The sequence below is a fragment of the Natator depressus genome, chromosome 1 (assembly GCF_965152275.1).
Source record: "Natator depressus isolate rNatDep1 chromosome 1, rNatDep2.hap1, whole genome shotgun sequence".
Classification (NCBI taxonomy): Eukaryota; Metazoa; Chordata; order Testudines; family Cheloniidae; genus Natator; species Natator depressus.
In genome coordinates, this window is record NC_134234.1 from 114,031,475 (window position 1) to 114,053,850 (window position 22,376).

The 22,376-nt window shown below is 43.3% G+C and overlaps 2 long non-coding RNA genes across 5 annotated transcripts; one reads left to right on the forward strand and one right to left on the reverse strand.

The window, feature by feature from the left end:
* Positions 1-729: 729 nt before the first annotated feature.
* Positions 730-18,314, reverse strand: LOC141994464 (uncharacterized). 4 transcript variants are annotated; one of them, XR_012641137.1, is made up of 5 exons: positions 17,786-18,314; positions 16,644-16,766; positions 13,727-13,872; positions 9,915-10,010; positions 730-1,223 (listed from the first exon to the last, which is right to left on the reverse strand). It is a non-coding gene; the product is annotated as an uncharacterized LOC141994464 (long non-coding RNA). The 4 variants fall into 4 exon arrangements; XR_012641132.1 differs by having other exon boundaries at positions 13,721-13,872; positions 17,786-18,313; XR_012641134.1 differs by lacking the exon at positions 16,644-16,766 and having other exon boundaries at positions 13,721-13,872; positions 17,786-18,310.
* Positions 17,895-22,092, forward strand: LOC141994506 (uncharacterized). Its single transcript, XR_012641148.1, has 3 exons — positions 17,895-18,018; positions 18,256-18,320; positions 21,704-22,092. It is a non-coding gene; the product is annotated as an uncharacterized LOC141994506 (long non-coding RNA).
* Positions 22,093-22,376: the final 284 nt, after the last annotated feature.

The following is a 22,376-nucleotide window of genomic DNA, read 5'->3' on the forward strand; positions in this document are numbered from 1 at the left end:
GGATGAAAATGCTGCTTCTGAGCCTGGGGGGGGTAGGGATTAATAAGCAACTCCATAGCCATTCATGAGTAATAGATTACAATTTTGTAGATAATAAATTCTTCGTCTGAGAAGCTCCAGGTTATTTCTTACTTCCACAGCTACTTGGTTAATGTAACACTAAGCCAGCCACCTCAGCTGCTTGCTGTTTTCTAGTTTCCCAAGGTTTCTGACTGCAGTAATTCTAACTGCCAACTCACGCTTCCTGTGACCACTATTTAGTCCCTGCATATATGCAGAAGCACACATCTCTTCAAACAATTAAATCACCCCAAACTGCTCAGGGACTGCAGACCTGCGAGTGTTATGTGAGCAGTTCCCCTCCCCTGCTAAGTATTATTGACAAATCCATCAAAGGCAGTGATGCATTGGTTTCCACCTTACCTAGAAGGACACTAGGGCAACAGTGACATGCTGTCACCGTGGTAACTGCTGCTGAAGTGAACAGCCTGTTGGGATAGGTGACCTCTGTTGGCAGCACGCCTGGAGATGTAGCAGTCGCAGGGCAGCCATGTTACTGGGACCCAGAGGAGCGGCCTAGTGCCCTCCGATTGATTCATTAGGCCTTAAAGGTATCGATCGCTCCAATTTGCAGGAATTTATGATATTGATATGGGACTGATTAACATTTTGTGCCAGACTGGTTCGATATGTGCTTGTAACAGCTTTTAATGATTAATTGACTTTTATGATTCCATCTCAGTGCTGTCAGTGAGCTGTGAACTGTGGGCAGGCTCATTCCCAAACTGCCTCTCAAGTGGCATAGGGCAGTGATTGAATACCTCGGAAATTAGTGTCCTGGCTGTCTCATTTTATGAAAGATAAATGCTATGACATTTAATGCAGACCTTAATTTAGAACAGAACTAAGCAAATCATTTCGCAATTTAATCATAAACAGGTAAATATCAAAACTTTTTTTAGCATTTTACAAGTTAAGCAGACAGACAATCGAGGTAAAGCAAAGCATGCAATGGGGAAAAGGCAGAGGTAAAATAAGGTGATGAGGACTGGAACAATTAGCATTTTAATACTCAGAGCTTAATACAGATAATAGTACATCCACAATTCAGGTGTGTTCTGCTTAAACCGAAAATCTCTTTGTCTCTTTTTCTCTCAGATACTCTCATTTGCTTTCCACCATGTTAGCTGTAAAGTGAGGGCCTATTTCACAAGACATGAAATCTGAAAGAAGAAAAAAAAAAAGGGTAATCTGCTACCTAAAACAAACATAAACATTATGGAAAAATTGCAGAGGAAAACCAATATTGTATTATATTCTATAACAACTGAAAGAGATTGTCTGGAAGGCTGTGTGCTGTCAACTCCTACTTTGTTGTATTCATATTTATAGTCTATTCCTCTCCATTCATTTTAATTAAAAAAGATTACAAGTTTCTTTTAAAATAACTGTCTAAGCAAGACGTCAGATTATGCATGTTTATCCATAAAAGAACTAAAATGACATATTTTGATTCTCTTTGAATTTTGTCTTCCTCCTCCTTACCATTCCATCTAGCTGAGTTGATTGACATAAGGAATAAGGACACTATGGGCCAGATTCTCTAAATCATTGGGTCTCTTTGCACCACTGGGGTAGTGCAAAGAGACTGGAGAGATTCTGAATCTCCCCACTTGAGGATTCCCTTGGTGTGGAGTAGGCCCCAGCTCGTGTAAAGCTGGCACAGCTGATTCCTATTCAATCTGTGTCTACAGCACCATTTTCAAGTAGTGTGTTGTGGGCAGGAAGGGGCATGGCTGAAGAACTACTGGCCTACGCCAATCCCCACCTCACAGATGACCCCTAAGAGCTGTGTTTCCCAAACAGAGGGTCTGGGAAGGTTCTAGATGGGTCGTGGGCCTGGTGTGGAGGGGAGATCCCCGGGCGGGGGAGGTGTTGGAGAGCGGGCCCGCTCCCCATTCACTCCAAAGTGGTGGCTCTTGTCCCATGGGGCTGGCCTGGCTCCTCACTCCAGGCATTGTGACCTGGCACATGGGATTGCAGTACCTCTCAGGTTTGACCCGACTGCCCGATGCCACTCACTCAAATTTGTCCTGGCCGCCCCTTGTCATGATCCCATGCACCAGATTGCAATGCTTGGAGCACAGAGCTGGGCACAGTCTCACAGAACCAGGGATGCCACTATGAGATGAGTAGAGGATGGGTTTGCTCGCCAATCCCCACTCCCCTGGAGCCTCCCCTCTACACCAGGCCAGGATTAGGGCTGCCGTGCTGGGGTGGAGGGTGCTGTTCTAGGTGGTCAGTGCCCCTTCTGAGGAGCGAGAAGGAGGAGGCAGTGGAAGAGGAGAAGGATGCTGGCCTATGATTTTGGTTCTCCTCTGCCCACAAATTTGGACCCTGGGTGGGTTGCAAAATAAGACAAAATGCAGTCGGTGGGTCGCCGGACTAAAAAGTTTGGGAACTGCTGTCTTAGAGGACATAGGCATCTGATGTAGATTACTACATCCTGAGGCTGCTCTAATCTACACCAGCCAGGCTAACAAAGAACTGACCCCAGAATCAGAGATCCCTAGCTGGCTCTTTTACAGGCCCTCATACTCATCTTAGCTGCACCCAGTAGACACTAGGTGCAGCTGAGAATCTAGGCCCATATTTTAATGTGTAGTTATAAACTAGTGTTTCCTTTGCAAACTGGCTGGCCAGTTGCAAGAGGCTATGCACAAGGTTCCTTGCCCCCGTAGTCCAGTGAGGAAATGCCATCTGCTCCCTGTAAAAAAAACCACACACACACACAATGGGTTTCCTTCTCCCTAACTGAAAGGAACAAGTGAAGTGGGGAGCCTGGCCTGGGTTGCTTGGCTTACTGAAGAGGTCCCTGCCAGGGCAAGTGAGCAGGATAGAGGAACAGCAGGGAGGCAAACAAATCACAGATGAATAATGACAAATGTTGATAAAGTCATTGATTTTATCTGCATTTGGACATCCTTGATTTGCTTGTCAGTTCCCTCTTCTGTCCTGTGCACACTGAGCCACATTCTTCCCTCAGTTATACCCACTCAGCCCCATTGATTTGAATCAATTTGCCTGGCTAATGATGCTGTGAGCAGAATATGGTCCACTATATATTTAATTACATCACAGTAGTTATCCATTCAAGAAAACAGGAGGACATTGGCAAACCCTTTCGCAAAGACAACATCAAACATTTTACCAAGAAACAAAATTTCTTTCTGCTGCAATACATCAGCCATTTCTTGACAAAATCCCAAACATTATATTTCCATGAGTTCAGAGGGCAGATACCAAGTGCAGTTTCCACCTGTAGATGGTGCTTTTGTTTTGTTTTAATTATTCCTTTTTTCCCCCCAGTGGAATAGCAGGGTTTAATTAGGCTCCTTATAGATTTCTTAGGCAATTTTTGTTTATATATATTTCACCGTCTTGATTATGGTCCCGTTTAATTCATGAATGTCCCAAATTATGAGCATTGCATGGAATCAGTTGCCTTTGGCTATGTTTGGTATTATTGTTACCTTCTGTTCAGTTAACGGTGTGTAGATAGGCTCTGGAAAACCTCAAAGCTCTTTCTGCTGTTTTGGAATTGAGAAAGCAGAAACATAATTGCTTTTGTTGGATCACAATCCTGAATAGTAAAAGATTTTTTAAACATCTGCCCTTCCTTTGATTGGCTTTACATCGTCTCTCTTTTTTGTCTATTGTTCATTATTCTGCATTATATTCATTAATGAAAAAATCTATCCATGACAATATTTCCATATGCTGTAAAATGACTGGGATTCACTGCATTTAATCTGATCTAGCCCAACAGAAGCCCTTAATAGAATGTGACAATATATGTTAATTCTGTGAGGTTTGTATTTCATACTTGTTCTGTATAATATCTGATCTGCCCTGCATACAATCTCCACTCCCATAGCTTGGAGATTTTTAACAGAGCCAAATTCTGCCTCCTGAGATGAATTTGCAACACCTAGTGAAGTCAATGGGAGTTCTGTGCATGCATGGGAAAGCATAATTTGGAGCCTCAGTCCTGCTCCCATTCAAGTCAATGGCAAAACACACATTGTCTCAAATCTGGCCAAGACCAGGCACTAGGGTAGTTACATCTAACAAGAGATTCACTCTGACAGGAGAATTTGCAGGTATCACTACATGCTATCTTCCCCTTTCCGTTCTATCTCTAATCGAATGACTTGATGCATCTCTTTTCTTTTCTAGTACTGCTGTCAAATACCTGTCATGATATTAACATCCATTCCCTGAGAAATTTAACAGCAAGAAATAATGTCGATCCCCAAGTGGACTAGCATAATCTGTTCATTCCACAGAGAATCTCTCTCTCTTTTTAAAATACATTGGAATTAAGAAATATGCTCAGTATTTTAAAACACAAAGGTAATACAAATAAATGGGGAATTTTCTTGAGTCTGATGTTAAAACAGTATTTAGCGGAATCTTAAGAGTTCGTCCAAATGACAGCATAGTGCATTATTTTTACTTGACTTGTGCATTATATTTGACATGAACACTGCAAATATTTCCATGCTACCTGGGAACTAGGCACAAACAACAAGCGTTAGGATGGTGACTTTCCAGCTTGCTCATTGGATACATCCATGCAGCAATTAAACACCCGTGGGTGGCCCAGGTCACTGACTTGGGCTCACGGGGTTCAGACTGTGAGGCTGTAAAATTGAGGTACAGATGTTTAGGCTCAGGCTGGAGCCTGAGCTCTGGGACCCCGCAAGGTGGGAGGGTCCCAGAGTCCTAGCTCCACCCTGAGCCTGAATGGCTGCACTGCAGTTTTACAGCCCTGCAGCCTGAGCCCTGAGAGCCTGACTCAGCTGGCCTGGGCCACCCACGGGTGTTTAATTGCTGTGTAGGCAGAACCATTTAGGACTAGACTTTCCAAAGAGCGGAGGGCCAGATTTTCAAGCAGTCAGAAGTCACAGTTGGGGCCAGAGCTCAAAGAGACATAATCCCTCCAGGAGCTTCTGCAGGTATGCAGTGCTACACTGTAAAGCATGGCAGCTTGCAACCTCTTGAAGGTGTGGAGAGGGGTCTGTCATAAAACTGGCACACCCAGGAGTGCTGGCAAGAGAAAGATACTACTCAGTGTTTCCCCTCCTGTTTACATGACAAGGGAATGATTTTCAAATGGTGCCATCCCTGTCACACGGTAGGAGTCAGTGTCCACTGATAGAGAGGCTACTGTTGCAGGGTCCACTTTGGAATGGGTAGTGCCCATGGGGGCATTGGGAGGACTGAACTTGTGCCAGGCCACTGTGCAGCAGTGCAAAGCTGGCAATGCTTTGTGCAGTCTCCTTTCCCCTTAAACAATTGGCAGTGATCAAATACAATCTAGTCCTCATTATTTGCCTTCAGTTTCTTTGATTGTGTTTTGGAGCTATGTTGCTAAGGAAAAGAGATAACCATGGTTAACTGATTGATAGAAAATAAAGAGTCATAGCAAACATCTGGAGAGCCAGATGAGAACAAGCCATTGTTTGGTTTAATATCCTTATAACATTTTCTGTAAGTAGTTAAGCTGAAGGCAACAGCCTTCATCATTTTTATTATGTACTTATTCTAAAATATTAACGAATAAGCTGAAAAAGCAGTGCTGGATGTATACACCGTCATCCAGATGTGATCTGAGAAATGGGGCTAGGTGGCTTATAAGGCCATTAAAGCCAAATCATCACTTTTGCCTCTGTGGGTGGAAGGGATGAACACCTGGTGGATTCAGGCACAGAAAGGGGGTGAAGAAGGGAGAAGTGCAATCTCTGGGGGTACCTTGGGGATGTGGAGCCATAGTTTGGAAGGGGATGGTGCAGGGGCTCATCCATAACTGAGGGAGAGGGACAACCAATCTCTCTGTAGCATTGTACCTCCGTCAGCTCAACAGGGATTCCCCACCTAACTCAATGCTCACTGTTTCAGCAGTACTTTAAGTGGGCTCATTCTCCACACTTGGAACAATCCCTTGAAGCATGGTTCTTGGGACAGCAAAGAGAGTGGGAAGCTATGGCTCCATGTCTCCCTCAGGGTCGTGCTGCCAGAGAAGCAGGGAAATAAGGTGGTGGCAGATAGCACAGAGGCACAGGGCCTCCAACCAGTTGGGTAAGACCTCTAGAGGGTCTCAGGAGATCTGTACGTTCCATGAACTAAGCCTCCTGCCACACACAGAACAAACTGAGGGAAATGCCAGGGGTGAAAACACTTGCCTTGTGGGACAAAGACCTGAACAGAGGACAACCTGGCCCTAAAGCCCACATAGATAGTAGCAGTAAAGAGGCTAATGCCTAACCTGCCTCAAATCTCTGAAGTTAAAGGTCCAGTTTTATTCCAATAATCATTATTCAATAATAATAATAATTCATATATTGCACTTTTCATCAAAAAATGTCAAACTATTTTAGATACATTCATAAATCTTCAAGTGCCTCTGTAAGATAAAGAAGTATTATTCTTATTCCCTATTTTGCAGAGAGTGAAACTGATACAGAGAGTTTAAGTTGCTTGCCTAAGTCACTCCTAAGGCTGTGCTTTAACTGCTAGACAATACTTTCTCTAATTTAATTTACTGTTAAATCAATAGCCATATCCCAGAGCTATACAGATCAGCTGACTGACTCCTCAACATATCTTCAGTGAATATGTATAATATGTGTATATGGCAATGATCATGTACAGAGTTATATTGTTTTGACTGTATGAGAAATTTGCAAACATTGTTGCATCAAAAATGGACCTTGTTTTAGGAGACACCACTATTTTTTCTAATTGACACATCAGTTATGAATCCATTACAACAGAAAGCTGTAGTACCAGTAAACTTCTACACTTCAGTTTTATATGATCAAATATTACTGTGAGTTTAAGTGGACCATGTTGTCTCAAATTCCATAGAGATGTAATCCATATAAGAAAGAAAGAAAACAAACTATTTTTGGATACATTTGGGCTATGCAAGTCAAGCCACTGCTGAGCTGCTTTAAGCTCATCTAAGAACAACAGACAAATCTATTTCTATGTAATGCACCTTTTTGCCATTTTTTCGGTACTCACTAATACTCAAACTCTTTGTATGGAAAATAATACACTTAGTGTCATGCCATCATACTACAAATACAGCTGTTTTTAAACTAGTGTTGGTCCCAGTCCCGGAAGCCATCTGCATGCTAAACTCCCATTGACTTCAGCGGGAGTTCTCTGAATGGAGGGCATGCATGATGGAGCCCACCAAGCAGATGGTTTCCAGCATTTCTTATGTCATTGTATATCATCTCCGCTCCATCTCTAGCTAGATAATCACCACTAAAGAAAGCCCCAGCTCTCAGCTTTTTGATATAGTGGAAAGGCCAAGTAGCCTGCTACTTCTTTAGACCCTGTTTACTCTCGAAAGGGTTTGTTGATATAGGTATACTCATAGATCTATGCCAGCATACCCTCCTAGTGTAGATACAGCTTATACCAGAAAAAGAGTGCTTTTGCTGGTATAGCTTGTATCAGCTCCCTGAACAAAATAAGCCATAGCGACAAAAGGATTTTCTTCTCCATGTAAGCTGCACCTACACTAGGCCTTTTGCCAGCATAGTTACGACAGTTAGGGGTTTAATTTTTTCACACTCCTGTCCGATATGGCTATGCAGCAAACTTTTTAAGCGTTGCCCCTACACTTCTGATTGTAGGAGTGGCCTAGTTGTCTCTTTTAGCAAGCTGTTTGCAGAGGATTAAATGCTGTTGGAACGATCTTCTATACTTTCCACAGCATGCATCCGATGAAGTGAGCTGTAGCTCACGAAAGCTTATGCTCAAATAAATTGGTTAGTTTCTAAGGTGCCACAAGTACTCCTTTTCTTGTTGGAACTATGTCACTGGAGGCTTGGTGGGCATATTTTGAAATTGTCCAGACTGACAGTTATTGCTGAGCTTTCTTTAATAGCACTCAGTGGAAGAGAGAAGATGATGATATAAGAAATACCAGCTATGCCAAAATACATTATATTTTGGTGGACCCAGTTAAGTATGGCTGGATATTTGTAAGACAGATTGATGTGGAGGTTTGCAGAGGAGAGAGGATGACGGAAGTTCCTTTCAGAATTCAACTTCAGCTCTTCAGCTGAACTTTTAGATGCTTATCTGTACCTAACGCAATACCACACCTTTGCCAGCTTGCCCAACGCTAATGGTAATATGAAGATCAGAGTGAAACAGAAAGTAGAAGACAAGCCGTCAGTCATGCAAAAAGTCTTGCAATAGTCCAATGGAAATGTCTTATGATTATTTTTAACATGAGTCAGTGAATCAAGTTATAGATTCTTTATAATCTTCCAAAAGAACTATTGCTGTTTCCATGCAAATGCATATTTTTATATTGTTGGCGTTTACACAAGTATTACTTGGGTATAGCACTAAACATGTGATTCTGCAGATACCTTCTTTTGATCATATATGAGTGGGTCATCTGGTTAACATTTGGCACTGACACAACCCCTTGTGCTCTTACAAATAAAAACTGCTCACTTTTTCCACCTACATTCCCATCACAGTAATAAAGTGAGAGAGATGGCAGGAATCTACCAAATCAAGTCCATCCTCTCACATCTTCACCCAGGAATGTTCTCATCTCACCGTCTAAGCTTTCATTACATCTACTTTTAAAAAAAAATTGCATTAACTTTTCCAGAGACAGCAGAAAACAGTTTGTGACAGACCTCTCCCAATAACCCTTAAACCTATGAAAATTTTTAGTATTAATGACATTTTTTACTACTTACAAAGCAATACAATAAGATACTGTTGAAATGACATAAAAATACATTTCCTTTGATTCATGCGTGGAATTCCAGGGTTTATCACTGAACACTCCCCATTCAGCACACAAGTCTGGGTGCCCAGAGGGAACTTATTCTCCTCTCACACTGGCCAAAATCAGGAGAAAGTCCATTTGAGTCAGTTGAGTTACACTGATGTAAAATTAATGTGAGTGAGAAGAGGATCAGGCCCCTACTTGTATAATGGAGTGATATAGCACTCTTCATAATTACATGCATGTAGCGAGGAGGCGTGACCTTCCTCAAAGAGTGACAGGGAAGGATCAAAACACGTCCCCTGGTGTGCAGAACCAGGAAAGCCATGTCTGCCTCACTGGAAGTGGAAGGGCAGGACAGGAAGTGGAAGTACAAAAGATGGGCCCTGCAGCTTAGTTGTGGTGGAGCCATCACAGGAGACGGATGTATCCTGCCTGCTGCTGGAGCCTGCAGAGGAGCTGCCTCCTGGGGACTGGCCAGAGATCCCAGGGCCACTGGCTGAGTGAGACACCTACGAGCTACTAGGGCTGCTGCTGGCCACCTATCCTGGAGAGACAGAGGACAACTACAACATAGAGGTACCAAACCTTGGGGATGTAGGAAGTAGCCCAGGGAAACGAGACAACAATTTGGTTGAGTGCTGGCCTGATACGAGGTCAGCATGTTTTGGCTGGATCCCCACTGATGCAGTGGCGGACCACTCTGCCACTATCAGGGCCCTTGGCTGGGAGGTGGTGGAGTTGGGCAGGCCCGCATCCCCTTACCCCCTAGCACCCCACCCTTTGGTGGCAGCACCCCATCTTAGGCCAGGAGGCCCATGGTATCCTATCGACTACCCCTGTCTTCACCCAGCCCTAGACTTTGTTGGTGCTCACCCTTACCTGTGCCTCTAGACTTTGTTGGTGCTCACCCTTACCTGTGCCTCTAGACTTTGTTGGTACTCACCCTTACCTGGGGCTCATAGACTGCTTAGCAGCTCTGCCCTGATTGCAGATCAGAGCCTACTAACTGTATGCTGCCCCATGCTGACTGAGGGACGGAGCACTAGGTGCAGCTAATTCCCCATTTTGAGCTCACCTTTACAGGTACTTGGCAGTGAGGAAGCGTGGCCTCCCTCAGAGAGTGACAGGGAGGGATGGCCACACAGCTTACAATGCAGAAAAAAGTCATGTCCTGAAATATGAAAAAGAGTACACATTGTTATGGAGAATAGAGGGGTATGCTTCTAAACTGTTCATTGTACCATTTTTTGTTGGCAACGGAAGTTTGAAAACAAGGAACTACTTCTCCTCTTACTTATGCCAGCTTTACGTTAATGTAACTCCATTGACTTCAGATGTGACATGGTCACATTCCGAAGGGGCTCCAGTTTGAGCAGGCAGATGGGAATGCAGTGTTGCTAGCACTGCACTTGCAAAGCTATCATTGCATCCAAATTTGGGGGTTGCTCAGCTTCTCACCAGATGACAAAGGAACTTTTGCCAGAACCACCTGCAGTTTCCCCCTTGGCTGATAGAGGCTGCTGTGCCACAGGCAGCCGTAGCTGCTTGCTTGTCCTCTGCCCCCTGACTGGCCAGAAGAGCTGCCCCTCTAAGTTCCACAGCAGGGGCCTCACTGCACTCCACCTCATGCAGGCAGTTAAAGTTGGGAAGCTGCCGGAGCCTGCCAGAGGACTGGAGGCTAGGGAGTTGGAAAGGCTACAGGAGGTTAATGGGGGGAAATGGGCCTGGGAGGGGGACAGGATCTTGCTGGGTGACAGGGCACAGCTGCAGGAGCCTGCCAGGTGGGGGAGCTGGGGATGGCAGGAGCCTGCTGGGAAGATTGGAGGAGCAGGGAGGGCTGTGTGCAGTGGGAGGGAGGGGAAGAGTCCAGGAGAAGCTGTATGGGGAGCTGGAGCATTGAACTGTTAACCTATGACTGTCTCACACACCGGGAATGAGCAGGGAAAGGTCAGAAGACAGAAAAGAAAGAAATAACATTTAATGAAAAAGCACAAATTATTTATTTTCAAAATAAATCTCATGATTTTTAGGCCAATCTCTTGATTTTAGGTTCTGGCTCATGATTTTTGAACTCATCAGGTTGGCGTGTGAGCAATTTTGCAAACACGCAAGTAGGAGATTCTTTGAAATTTTTTCCCTGAATGTGCTTTTGCTTTTGGTAGAGCAGAAGTCAAATTTGTTTCCTTGTACTCCCACGTCTCTATCCATCAGTTGTCTCTTGTCTAATACATAGAATGTAAGCTCTTTGGGAAAGGGACTGTCTTTTTGTTCTGTGTTTGTACAGCGCCGAGCACAGTGGGGGTCCAGGGCTATGACTGGGGCTCCTAGGTACTCTGATAATACAAATAATACTAAATAATAAAGGCTGGTGTGTGTGTGTGGGAGAGGAGTTCCCAATGTGAAACACATTGCCCCTCATTTCTAGCGGTGCTGAACACCTGCACCTCCAAGTGACTTCCTTAGAGTGGGGGGTACTCAGACCTTCAAGCTGATCATCACAAGAGTGAGGCACCCAATTTCAGTACCACTTTCCAAATGTTGCCCTTTATTTTTGCTGCCCTTTGAAACTGAAAAGAGAGCAGGAGTCTGTTATAGCTTTTGTGATAGCTAAGGATGGACCACAACTTCCTCTTGCTTCCATGTGCTCAGAACTTTCTTAAATATTCTCCTTCCCAGCTGAAATTTCTCATCTTGGAGCCAGAGGGTGAATATTTCTTTTAAACTTTGAGCTAAATCCATCCATCAATTTTTGAGTAATGGAAAGATGAGGAGAATGCACTTTTAGGTACAATTTAATACATTGTTTTGCTCACACATAGCTCAATAACAACTGTACTTTACCATTTGAAATATTAAGACTGGAGAAGCCGTGCCTGGAGAAGTAGGCCCTTCCAGTATTCCCCCCCCCCCCCCGCACACACAGAGTGAAAAATAACGAATTTGTAAGTATTTACACATTGTTTTGTGCTTGTGCAGTGCTAACTTTTGCCAGTGACTGGAGCTATGATACTAATTGCAGAGCTAAGGGCTTAGACCTGTTCCCATGGAAAGCAATAGGAAATCTTCCATGGAGAATCAGGAATGAAGTGTATCCTAGTCTTTGAGGAAGTAGACATGACCAAGATCGTCCTCAAAGATGAGCAGGTGCAATAATTAACTAGATTACCTTTGGTTCTTGGAGTCCAGTTCCCTTTGCCCTTTCCCCAGGAGGCTGAAGTACCATGGAAGAAAGTTTACTCTAAAGCATAGAGGTGACAAGGTCTCTGAGATATGTTTTGCTCACAAATCTAGTGACTGGTTATTCTGGCTTCCTCTGTACTATTCTAGTACAAATCCATCTCTCCATAAGCTTTGTGCTGGCCATCTGGACAGGATGAATTTAGTGATTATAATGCAAGTCTCGCTATATTTGGTGTTCTTCTTCAAGTCCAGCTCCTGAGGCCATGTGAAAATCTCAGCTTTCATTTTTTACAAAAGGCCCTCAAGATTGTGGAGAAAAGCCTAAACTCCAACTGCCCTTTAAAGGTTCGGAAACCAGAAGGTAAATAAAAGAATCCCAAATGTATTATTATTTTTAAATGTAATGCTTTTTAAGCCAATGCTGGGATTTTGGGGGGCTGATGGGTGATTTTTGATCACTTTGGGGTTGGCAATACAGTATGTTTAATAATTTGAGTTACTTGACATGATGCTGACCACGAATTTGCGTTCAGTGTCAACAAGGACAAATCATGTTCAGCTTCATGGCAGCTCGTCATGCTGAAACCTTGCCCTCGCTATGTGACATCATGCTGAACACAACTTGTCCTTGTCTACATTGATCGTAAAGTCATAGTCAGCACTGGATCACGTGCAAAGATGTTACGATTTCCAGATGAATACAGGGCTTTAAGAGAAAAGGCAACCTTTGCTTTTGTAACTAATTTCACAAATTGCTATTATTCAACCTTCTTTTACTACTGCTTAGTGTTGTATTTTCCGTCCTAAAATGTGATATCAATATGTATTGTGAAATTGCATGATTGCTAAATGAATGTGCTTCTTCAGCAAGGCTGTTTTAACTGCTAGGTTATTTTGGTAAGGAAAGAAAACATGTCGTATCAGTGCATCCATATCACAATGCACATGCTGTGTGTTGACTATCAAGGTAGACAAGCTCCACCAAGGTTTTTTTTTCATACCCAAAGGAATAAAAACAGAAGGTTCTTCTTCTTAAAAATCAAAATTGTCTTTGTGCAGTGTATTTGATTCAAACCATATTGTTAGCAAGGTGGAACACTGAAATCATTCAGAGTTTTCTACTGTAAAGGTTTAAGATTAGAGGGCTCTGAAGAAATAGAACACATGGGCCAAAGTGTTCAAACTTGTGTACCTAGTGTTACTCACCTAAATCCATACATTGACATCTAAATAAAAAGTGCCTGATTTTCATAGGTACTATGCATCCACCACTCTTGTTGCATCACTTGCTCCTGCCAGTCCTTAGCACCTTTGAAAATCAACCCGCTGTTATTCTCATCATGCCCAAGTGTGGATTTAGGTTTCTAACTTTATGCACCTAGGTTTAGCAATTGTAGCCATGGAGTTCAGAGCTCCTTTGGTCTGCTGGAGCGGTACTAAGAAATTAGACTAAGGAGAACCTGTCCCCTAATCTTTCTGCAGGAAGGCAAAAAGGATAAAGAAAGTCTGTGGAGGTTGACAGTTATTTATCCACCCAAATATTAAATGAGCTCTAGAAAAAAACATAAGGACCATTTAGATACCTCATTGATGGGCTCAGTAAAAAGAACTTGAATAGAATCCTGTTTCCATCAACTTCAGTGGATTCAGGATCAGAGCCTTCTGGTGTTCTAATCAAGGGATTGTAACAATGTAAGATACCTTTACCCTTCTGCAGCTGATCCTGCTTGTGCCCCTTCTGGGACCAACAGAGATATCCAGTCTGCCTTCAGTTTCCTTTAGGAGTTGCACTCATCTTCTGAGTATGTGAAAAGCCACAATGCTGAAAGACTTTCGGAGCTGCCGCTTAACTTCTTTGAATATAAAAGAAAACCCAGAAGTACATCAGATTATATGAGCAAAAGAAAATAGGTGGCATATTTTAGGTCAAGTTGCAATCTTTATTTCCTAGCTGATTAAAACAAAATCCTCCCTGGATGGCTGCTTTGTAGCTAAAAGTATCAATCCTGCACCAAGTTCATGTTGGACCTTTCTTATTAAACTGGAAATTGTGGCAAAGATCCATGTCAATAGCCATCCTCCTGGATTCGGACTCTTAAGAAAGGGGACAACTGATAAATACCCCTAAGAAATATTTGATTTGAACAACATGTGGGTAGAGTATTTTGGGACAGCTTTCCTCATATTTATTCCTCATTTAAGAAAGCGAAAGGTATTTTTGTTTCTACAATGTAAAAGATAACATAATTGGAGCTATGTTATATATATTTCACAATGGAGCTGATACTTTTTTAGAGATTTCTCTGGATCTTCAGGAATAAACTTCTGCTTCCTAATATTGGGATTCTAGGTATCTGTCAAGGCATGAACTTTTCAGCCCAGGACAAAGGCTGTAAAAACATCATCCTCATACCAAAATAAAAGTCAATTGTGGTTTAGCTTATGATAACTCATCATGTAAAAAGATGGTAACATCATCTGTTGTCTAATGATTAGAATACATGACTAAAAGCTTGAGCTGCCTTCTAGTCCTCATTCTGCACTGATTCCCTATGTGGCTTTGGATAAGTCACTCACCTTCTTTGGCCTAATTTTTCACAGTGACTAATGATTTGGGGAGTCTCCGTTTTTTGGTGCCCACTTGGAGACACCTCGAGGCAGCCTGGTTTTCAGAGCGTGGCTGCTCAGCACTTTCTGAAAATCAGGTTTCTTTAGGGAGTCTCAGCTTGGGCTCCCACAAACCCGGGCATAAAAATCACTAGTCACTTTTGAAAATGTAGGGCTCTGTCTCTATATAAAATAAGATTACTAATAATACCTACCTTATTTGGGTGCTGTGAAACTTCACGTATATTTGCAAGGTTCACTGAGATGGCGGGATGAAAGGGGGAGGGTATATACTTTGTTATTAGTCAGTAATGTTCATAAAATGTCAGAAGATCGCCCAGAGCAGTGGTTGTTATAAATCACTCCTATAACTTTAACAATGCAAAACCTTACATAAAATTTGGCCACACAACACAGAATGGTTTGGTTCAGCAGTTATGATGATGATGAACTGTCTGCCTAATATAGTGCAGTATGGAGCAGCGGCATCAGAAGAGATGCACTTTTGATCATTTCCCTTTTTAGTTGCTTATCTAAAGGAGCATTACATTATATTTTCCTTTATCAGTTCAATAATGTTGTCCTCCTGGACATGATGTAAGATGTTTTAACTGTACATGATATAGGAAACAAGAACTTCACAGAGATCTGCGTCCAGTTATCACATAAGTTCAGAAATGGACTCTAAGTAAATATGATTTGAAGAATTAACAGATGTAAATACAATTCTTGATACTTAAGGTTACAACAAGGTTACTGTTCATGGAGTAAAATACCGCAACGTGTAGAGAGAATACTTTCTGCCTTCCTTTGGGACTCTATACACAAGTGCAGTAGATAGAGGCGAATGCAGCAGTCAGTTTGTCTTACAGGCCTTTGTCTATATTAAAAGTGGGGTTTTCAAGAATGCTCAGTGTTGACCTAACTCTTTTACTCCACTGGGAGCAGAGTTAGGCTAAGCCTGAATGCTTGTGACAATCCCACCCTACGTTTCCTCTCGTACTGCTGTTTACTACTGGTTCAGCAGAAAATGTCTGGGGCTGAGCCACATCCCAAACCAAAAGGCCCTCTGGCTGCCCATTTCTATACTCAACATATAACGTAATCCTGAACACCAGCATTCATTCAGGCCAAGGTGGTATTTGTTCATTTCGCCTTTTTATTTCTTAGGAAAGGAGCTGATCTGCCAGCTCCTCACAGCTGCAACTGGGAGAGAAAAAAAAAGAAGCCAAAGTTCCCATATAGTCTGCTGGAAATTCCTGGGGTGTAAGGCCTCTACTAGGTTACAAAACACAGTTGGACCTTTGAGCAGAATTGTATAGGGGATTAAATCCCCCTCTCTTACTACAGGTACCTCCTCTTTAGTGTCAAGAATTTTGCTGTAAAATCTTTTCAAGTAACTGATTCCTCCGTCCCGCCCCCTCCCCCACCAAAGGATCCTGAAGCCATTTCTTGCAGGTTAGGAGATCGCCTAACACTCACTCCGCCCCCCCGTAAGTCTCATTACTGTACCAGCACAGCTCAGTTTTCTGCTCCAGTCAGATTAAGGGGGGCGGAGGGGGGGAGAGAAGAAAAGTTGTAGACACTTAATGACTTTATAATGTACCTGTTGAATTGAAGAAAAACAGATGCATCGTGTACATTTAAAATGTACTTTGCATCCCACGCCCGCAAGCTGCTTTACAGAAATTAGGCTACCATTAGGACTTGCTCCCGAATTTTTTTCTTCCAGAGAGGTGCAAGATTGTAGCTAATTTTCTGCATGCAGAGATCTCTAAAAGTAGAAGCAGGTGCTTTCAGGCAAATGGATAGAAGCTCAACAACAACAAAAAAAATCCCCTGAAGCAGGCAGAGTTTGGAACATTATAATCCTGTTGGTTGTCTTTGGAGCAGTTTGCAATTCCATAAAGGGAATCCAGATAACACACTCCTGTATCCTGTAATAATTTGTATTTTAACAAATGTGCAATTGGCAATTAGAAAATTAGGAGGAAAAAGGGAACAAAACTGAACAAACCGCTTATTAATTAGCCATGTTCTCTGTGGAGCAGACAGACGTATTGCTCCCGTTAGATGGCGCTAAAGACTTTACAACCACTTGTGAAAATGTGTTATTGTCCGAAACGAAAAGAAATGACACCTAAAAAGAGAGAGAGAAAATATCGGATCATAAACCAGTAGATTGGGAGATCTGAAGAAAAAGATGAACATGAGTGGTAGGGAAGATAGGATCTCTCAAGCAGCGTTTATGTCTCACGTGGGGACTTTCTAACATCAACAGATCTCTGGCCGAAATTGTCTAGCGAGAGCACTTTATGGCAGTGAGTTTTCAACCATCTCTCTCTCTTTGTGTGTGTGTGTGTGAAAGAGAGAGAGAGAGAGAGCATGAACCTGCAGCCCTTATTCAGTCAGCACCGCTATTGACTTCAAAACTTGAATATGGGTTTCAGGATCTTGCTCTTAGTAAACATGTGAAGATATGGCTCTAGACAAATGCAAATCCACTCATCATTGAAAAAACTTCAACCCTCTCCTAGACGTGCTGCCAATCCATTTCTGAGCTGCGCTTTCGTCTGAGCAAAAATAAATAAATAAAATAAATACATAATTTTTTTTTAAAAAATATGGATTTGGCTAAACATTAACTGCAGGACCTGTGTGTGTGTGAGATAGAGGGAGCGAGAGAGCATCAACATGTAAAGCTTGATCAAACAAATATTCAAGCCCCTTGTTCATCAGTGATGTAGCCTGTTAAGAAGCTGCAAAGAAAGCATGCACCTGTGTGGATCCCCCCCCACACACTTTAAAGTCCCAGTTTGCTCTCTTTTAGGATCTGATTTTTTAAAAACCTCATATGTGTAAACAACTAACTGTATGGCAGCAGCATAGGTTGTTAGTGCTGCGACCGTGTGATCCCCATATGGGAAGTTTCATGCCCCTCAGACCGCTCTCAGCATCTCGGGGGGCTCCCTGGAGTGAAAATATTGATACGTTAATGAAACTAAAATTCTAATGTTCATTTTTTGATTGTTTTCCCCACCCAGGCTACATGAATCAGAAGTAGAAAGGGGAACGATCTATACAGCTCTGTAGGCTGGGTATTTAAATTAACACCCTAGGAAAGGATTAGGGTTCTACAAATGAAAAAGAAATACCCACCACGTCTGTGTTCCTACTGTTGGGCCGCGAACTTTCTGTCCGGGTAAGTTCTCCTTTAAGAAATGAACTGTTCCTTATGCATATTTAACGCTGTTTGTCTGCAGTATCCAGGTGACGCGGGGCTGAGGCTCACATGCGGGAACTGAATTATAGTGGAGTAAAGCAGCCACCCTTTAAACGCACTCTCGGCAATGGCTCTAGTTGTGAGCCAGTTGCTCCTACTATAAACATACGTAAGTCAAAACAAGAGAGAAGGGGAGGAGGGGTGAATCCTAGTCTTGGGGATGAGTAGAATATTTTGCTCCTTTCCACGCCAGACCTCATAACACAGCTGGAAACAGGATTTCTTGTCCTGATACCCCCTTTTTTCCCCCTTCTTCGTCCAGACTCAGGGCTCCTGAGGTCTGAGCCCTATGTGTGTGTGCCTTTATCTTGTGCAGATAAAATGTTGATTTCAGATTTTCCTTTAGATGAGACCGATTTCCTGTGTGTGTAGATGTGTGTGTGTCGAGTGGAGCGGAGGACCACCGCCAGGGTAAGTGAATCGCTTTTGGGGGGCGGGGGGGGGGGAGAAATAGGGAGAATATAATCACACATTCATCAGAAGGCTAGTCCTCCCCGTTCGTGGTATGATCTGGCAAATCATGTTTAATATGAACGCGTTATAAACCGAGACTCTTAACTATATAGTACGATGGTGTTGTAAAAATCATCAACTTGGCTAAGTGCTCATATATCCAGAGAGAGACGTGAAGCCTTCCCTTGTAGATCTTCAAGTGGGAGGGAGAAACTTCCACTGCCACACTCTTAGCGGTTCCCTGCCTTTAAAGTTAACTAGTTCAAGTGTGTTGTTCGAAATGTGGTTCAGTGGTTTTGCCTTCAGATTAAGTTGCTTTTCGGTCCTCGTTGTGAATAGCAAGCATGTGTCCTCACATGTACTGTGTGTGTGTATACACACACACATATATATACAGACTAGGTACTTTATGACTCCATCTGGAGAATTTAAAAGCCCAGAGCTGTAATGTTTATTCTTACATATCTTACCAAAAAAAGTGGGGGGGGGGGAGGGAAATGTGTGAGACACGTCTCCAAGTAGAACCCAAGTGCTTTCCTTTCCCTTCTGATTGAAAAGTTACATGCAAACGGCTTTATTTTAACATTGCCTGCATTTGTAGTTTTCAGGAAAATTGTAAAAGGAGCTGGCGATGAAGCCTCAGTTTTATTTACTAATGTATTAATTATTATTATCGATGCTGAATTGACTTAAAGTGCTTTGGAGGCCAAACTAGTTCCTGTTAGTCAGTTACAATTACTTTCTTTTCAGCTGATGTTTTAAATATAGTTGGGAAGAGGGGGTGGGGGAGGTGTCCCCACTCACCGCCCGAAATGGCCGGGACTAAATGTGTTACTGTTTCTAGAAGTTTGCTGTTACTTTGCACAACCATACGAAACTTAGCTGCGTCTGTGTTGGTGTCAGGTCACACAAAGGTGTCAATGGCAAGTTTAGTTACAACTTCTGTTTCTCATTCCTAATGTGCTAACTCCAGGATTTAAATAAACGAGTTTTGCAATCAGTCTGCCCGAGAGCCCTGATGAGTTGGGCTTGCGATGTATTTTGTGCTAGGAACAGGACAGCTGACTGTTGGTTCGTTGTTTTTGAAAGACAAAGAGGCATCAGTGGGAACTTAGGCTCAAGTGTTCTTTGCAGTCTGATCTGACTAGCGTTGACTCCCCTCCCAAGTGCCAAGGCTGCAGTCCATACCCAGTGGTAGGAGGGTATGTGTGCATATCAGAACAGTCGCTGCTGGACTCTGGAGAGGGCTTTGCATGCCAGAGAGCGAGGGGCAGCTCCCAGGGGCCTGAGATAGTCACTCTGAAACAAGCAATGGGCAAAATGGGCGTTCAGAAAAGAAGCCGAAAGATCAGTGGGGTCGAGGTCACCTCTGCGCTTCATATTTTAGCAGTCCCCAACGGGCTTCTTAGGCCATTGAATGCGGTAGGGGCAATGCACCTCCAGGTCCGCTGTATATAGATCTTCTGCAGCAGAGACACATCAGGGCTCCTTGATTGTTGTTTAGGTGTTTACCAGACCGCAGTAAAAATGGCCAGGCTGAAATGTAAAAATACATATTGGGGGGAGAAAGTCCAGAGATTTGACAAGCAGCGGGAAAGTTTAGGTAGTTTGACACACTCTGGGAAATTCTCCCACGGCCAAATACACAGAAATGGGATGATGAATTATTTCAAAACTGGTTGAGGCTGCATAATATTAAAGTTAAATGAAATATGCATCTATAACAGTAAAATGCAAGCATAGCAGTAAAATATCTACAGGGCGATAGTGATCTATTTACAGCTGAATTTTATCAGTTACCATCAAATTCACTTTTGCATGTGAACTTCGAGATAAAAATTGTTCTCTCACACACTTTATAGAGCGTGCGTGTGCACATACAGTATTTATATCCTTTAAATGATGAGCCAGCCCTCATACAGAATAATATCTATTACTCTTCCACAAAGCTGTGAGAATCACACTCAAGGTGTGAGCATACCATGTTCTTTTAATACTCTGAAGGGAAAAAAAGCCTCCAAAATCTCGCGCTGAGTCCCTTCTTTGGAGAGGGCGGTGCCCCCCGAGACTGAAGCACACAGCCACTCGCTGGAACCCCACACAAAAAAAGCCTCCAACTTCTGGAACAAATTGACAGAATACCTAAACATTTTTGAAAACTAAGGTTGTCGAAATTTAATACAAAGTGAGGAAGGGTGGAGTTTGTGTCTTTGTTTTGTTTGTGATTACTTGACTCATATATTGCCCCGCTTGGCTACCCAGTTGTGATGTGTATATAGTCATATGAAACTCTTAAGTCCAATAATACTTTCGTCATCATTCCATATCATCTTTCTCTGCGTGCATATACACAGATTGCAGATGTGCATATTTCCCCAATGATCAGTTACACTAAGTATTTAGAAAAAGACAGTGGGTGTTCAGATTTTTAAAGGACTGCTATTGTTAACGTGTTCATGTTTTACCTGTTATAAGACCAAAGTCTTTTTCTCTCTTATATATTTCCTCCTTACAATGTAACACAGCAGGGAAGAAACCCATGTATCCTTATTGGGGAAACACTTTTTGCGTCTCAAAGATCCCCTCTCCCCTTTTGTCACCACGTTGCCTCTCTGCACGCGCATTTTGGTTAGAGATGTTTTTCAGATGCCAAGCAGGGCAACCAAGGTTTATTCTGAAGGGAACCTGTAAAAATAAACTTGTATCTGGAAAGGCAGCTAAAGAGAGGTGCTTAATTGTGTATTTACCACATCCGGAGACAATTCAACGAAACTTCAGGCCAGATAGTTTCAATTTAACCTGATGGGGGGACAGAAGAAATAATATTGCACTGGGACCCAAAGGACACCAGAAACACGTATGTTGCCCGTCCCGCGTGGAATCCTTTGGTCCAATGGGCGTTCATGCCGGGATACCAGGAGGCAAATCAAAAGCGTGGGTCTGCTGGTATCAAAACAGAAAGTGTGAGTGGCTTTAACCAACTAGTTGTCATTTCTAGGCGCGAGATCTAGGGACACTAGGTGGGGGGAAATACCGTTTAATCGGCGGAGGGACATTATCATCTGGACAATGCACATTTTGTCACTGGCGAAGATTTGTATACCACTGCAAAGCCACAACTCATGTGATGACCGCTGCACCAAACGAGCCAAATCAAGTTCACTGTGGGCACAGAGGTAGCCCCATCGACTCCGGGGTAAACGGATGGGCTGGAAAGCACTTCAACAGGGGGAGGCTGCTCCCGGAATGGGGGTCGGGGGAGGCGGGGAGAAGCGGGCCGGATTTAGCCCGATTCTTTCCCCCGTTGAAGTCAATTGGTGCTTTGCCATTGTTTTCACCAGGAGCGAGATCGCGCCCAGCAGGCTGCAGTGTCCCGAGTGTAACTTGAACTTGAAGAAGGTATCTGGCAGTGGGTTGTAGCCTGGAGCTCTCTGGAAAGCAGTCACAACTCATTTGTGTCAGAGCTGTAGCTCGCTGTAACATATGCAGTCCCTGTTAGAAATAAATACAATCAAATCTGCTACCAAAAAAGAAAGGCTTCTATTGTAAATATGCAGAGGAAAGAGAAAGGGAGGCGGATCCCCTATCTTGCCATTTCCAGTGCTTTGAAATCCCCAGTATTTGTGAGTTGTTTTCCTCTTCAACCTCGGTATCATTCGCTAAGGTCTGAGGAGGAAACCTTTGAAGCGGGGACTATATAGGCTCAGAGCACCTCCCTCCAATCCCACCCCGCACCAGCCTAATTCTCAGTCTGGATTCTGGATGCATCTGGTATTGATGCCTCTGTTTCCTCAGACCTTTCTGTACCTCGGGCTATGCCGCCAGTGCTCCTTAACCCTGGCCTGGAGAGCCAGGCCAGGGTCGGGGGGACCAGAAAGGCGGGGATTCTCCTGTCTTGAACTTCAGCAAAGCTGAGAACAAACGTAAACAAAAGCTGGCCCTGGAGTAAGAGCTGTGGGACAGCGGGCCTGGTGTCCAGCCGAGCCAACTGCAGATGTTGTGCTGTGGTTTTGC